Source organism: Martes martes (genome assembly GCF_963455335.1).
Source record: "Martes martes genome assembly, chromosome: 11".
Taxonomy (NCBI): domain Eukaryota; kingdom Metazoa; phylum Chordata; class Mammalia; order Carnivora; family Mustelidae; genus Martes; species Martes martes.
This window is the reverse complement of record NC_137899.1, coordinates 26459877-26463567: the sequence shown is the minus strand read 5'-3', so window position 1 is coordinate 26463567 and position 3691 is coordinate 26459877. Positions and strand designations below refer to the sequence as shown.

At 35.8% G+C, this 3691-nt stretch overlaps 1 pseudogene across 1 annotated transcript; it reads right to left on the bottom strand.

The window, feature by feature from the left end:
* Positions 1-621: 621 nt before the first annotated feature.
* On the bottom strand, positions 622-1243 carry LOC308352386 (transgelin-2-like; annotated as a pseudogene). The gene has a single exon. The product of its transcript is annotated as a transgelin-2-like (transcript).
* Positions 1244-3691: the final 2448 nt, after the last annotated feature.

Sequence of the window (3691 nt, the reverse complement as noted above, 5' to 3'; positions counted from 1 at the left end):
TTCTTATTTTATCAATTATTTTTTAATTTTCATTTTTCACTTGCCGTTTATGTACTTTTCATTTTTGGCTTCCATTCATTGTATTCAAATATATTTTATTTTATCTTATTGTATTTTCTCTTTCTGACCAATTTTGGGATCTAGTTTTTTCTAACAAACAGACCAAAATACACCAGGGTCTAGTTTATTGTTCTGTTCTGATCAATTTCTTGTCTGATTTTATTTCCATCTTATTCCCATTTTTTCCCTTTTCCACTTGGTTTCTGTTCTCTTCTGATTGTGCAATGTATATTTTTCTGGTATAGTTATTATTCTTTAGTCCTTCAGTTTTATATTTTTACACTTTTCAATTATTTTCTTGTCTTTTGGGGGGGGTTAAAGAAGGGAATATATTAGTAAGCACAAGGAGAGAACCTGCCATTGGTCACCCCCAGAGGAGGCTGGCCAGGCCAGGCTCCCACTCTGGCAGAGGGGAGTCTGAAAGTCCCAGGAGCTCTCAGGGAATGTCACTGCTAAAACGTATATATATGTGCCATATATATATATGGCATATATATATACATATATATATATATACACACATACCATTCATGGAATGTCAGGAACAGGGCTGGGATAGGATCAGAGGATCTGGCAAGGCATCCTGTAGCTGGTCATGCTGGCCTGGGATGCCCAGCAGTTGCTGCCCATCTGCAACCCAATGACAGTCTTGCCCTTTTGAAGCTGGTTGTCTGAGAAGTTCCAAGGGTTCTCCTTGGACTTCTTAGGAAAGCAGTTGGGATCCCCAGCCCATTACCCTGGGCTAACACCAGTCCACCCAGGTTCATCAGCATCCACTGCATATAGGCTATGTTCTTTTCTTCCCAGATGTCCACAGTCTAAAAGATGTCAGTGGTGTTGATGCCACAGTGGTGTTGATGCCACAGTGCTTGGCCAACTGCAGGAACTGAAATATCTGCTCCAGCACCTTGAAGGCTCTAGTGGAGGCCTGGATATTTTTCCCTGGGGCCTGTCCCTTGGGGTACAGCCTGTTGATGAGCTCACACAGAACCATGCCATCCTTAAGCCTGTTCTGGAAGTTCTCCCACCCAGGCTAGGGCCAGCCCACATCCTTGTGGCACTGGGTGGTGATTCACTGGATCAGGATCTGCTCCAGGTCTGCATCCTACTGTTTCTCAATCTTCTGTTCTACCTCCCAGCTCAGGCCATAGGCAGGTCCCCTACTGGCCATTCCAAAGGGTAGTGGTGGAGTGGTGGCTGTAGGGTGCATTGGTGGTAAGTGCAGCACAATCCTGGCAGGGGCTGCCAGTGGAGCCCAATTATTTTCTTGTCTTTTCAATTATTTTTGTCTTTTTAAATTTTCATTTTTACACTTACAGTTTATAAATATATATATATTTCATTTTTGGCTTCATTTCATTGTATTCAACTACATTGTGTGTGTGTGTGTGTGTGTGTGTGTGTGTGTGTGTGTGTGTATCTTCCAAATATAGTCAAGTATAGGCAAGATCCCAAAATAGGCATATATATATACATATATATAAGTGTATATATATATATAGTTTTCTTTCTTTCCTATTTTTAATATCTGGTTTCTTCTAACAAACAGATCAAAATACACCCTGGATCTAGATTATTGTTCTGTTCTGTTCAAATTCTTCTTGGATTTTATTCCCATTTTTTCCCCTTTTCTTATCTTATTGGTTTCTGTTCTCTTCTGATTCGTGTAGTGTGTATTTTTCCAGTATAGTTATTATTTTTTAGTCCTTCAGTTTCATATTTTATTTTCCTTTTCAATTATTTTATTATCTTATCAATTGTTTTCAAGTCTTTTTTAAATTTCATTTTTACACTTTTATACTTTCAAGTTTCATTTTAAACTTCATTTTACACTTAAACATTTTTGAGGTTTTCTTTCTTGCCTATTTTGGGATCTAGTTTCTTCTAACAAACAGACCAAAATACACTCAGGATCCAGTTTATTGTTCTGTTATGTTCTATTTCTTGCTTGATTTTATTCTCAGTTTTTTTTTTCTTTTTTCTTTTTGGTTCCTGTTCTCTTCTGATTTGTGTAGTATACATTTTTCTGGTATCATTGCTGCTATTTTTGTATTTTCCTTCCCTTTGTTTTATTCTTTTCTGGACATAATGACAAGATGGAAGAACTCACCCCAAAAAGAGAACGAGAAGCAGAACTCACAGCCAGGAATCTAATGAATATGGATGTAAGTAAAATGTCAGAACTAGAATTCAAAACAACAATTGTAAAGATACTCTTTGGGCTTGAAAAAACCATAGGAGACACTAAAGAATCCCTTACTGGAGAAATAAAAGAACTAAAACTTAAATCAGGTTGAAATAAAAAATGTTATTTCTGAGATGCAATAAAAAATAGAGGTTCTAACTGCTAGGATAAATGAGGAAGAAATGTCAGTTATATAGAAGACAATATGATGGAAAATAAGGATGGTGAGAAAAGATAAGTAACTACTGGCTCATGAAGGGGTAGATTCAAAAGATCAGGGGTATCATAAAGTGAGACAATATTAGAATAACTGAGGTCCCAGAGGACTCTTCTACCCAATCTTCCCCACTTTTCTCTTTCCCTCAACAGTCAGAACTGCATTGCAATCTGATGGTACTCTGAGACAGTCCTGGTTTCTTTCCTATTTTCTCTCACTGGCATTTACTCTAATAAATCTCATGCATATGTAATCTCAAACCAATACAACATAGATCTTAATGCCAGTTCAAACAGCAAACTATATAGAAGTCAGCAAACAGGAGCTTGTAGGTCAAATCCAGCCTGTGACCTGTTTTTACAGCCTACAAGCTTAAAAAGGCTTTTACATTTTTAAATGTTTATAACAGTAAATAAAATAATATATACAATGAAAACTGTATGTGGCCAACAAACCCAGAAATGTTTATTTTCTAGTCCTTTATGTAAAAAAAGTTTGCTGACTTCTGAACTATAGAAAGGAAGGGAGGGACGGAAGGATGGAGGAAAGCGGCGGTGGGAGGGCATTTTTTCCCATCATTTGATGAAATTTTATTTGACTACATGGTTGATGATATTTAGAAATTATTGTTTATTTTTAAGTATATTACTATTGTGGCTATGTTTTTAAAGTTCTTATGTTTTTAGAGATGTAAAACCATTATCAGATAATATAATATCTGAGATTTACTTCAAAAATGCATATGGCTGGAGAGGACAGAAGTGTAAATATAAGAAGATTGGCCATGAGTTGCTAAGTCACAGGAACCAAAGGCACAGCATAAGGAATATAGTCAGTGATAATTGTAACGGGATTATAAGGCGACAGGTGACAGCTATACTTGTGGTAACGATAGCATGATGTACAAAGTTGTGGAATCACTACGCTGTACACCAGACACAAAAGTAACATTTTGTTTCAACTACACTCAAATAAAAAGAATCTTTAAAAAAAGATTGGTCATGAGTTGATAATTGTTGATAGTGGGTGATAGTTACATGGCAATTCCTTATCCTATTCTCCCTATTTATGCATACTTTTGAAATATTCTATGAGAAAATGATTACAAATGTATTAAATAAATTAGAGGAGAAATCAGATAAAAATAAGGAAAACTTTTTAATACTAAAATACTATTTAAAACACAATAAGAAAATATTTGACATTACTAATTCCTATGGGTTAAATTA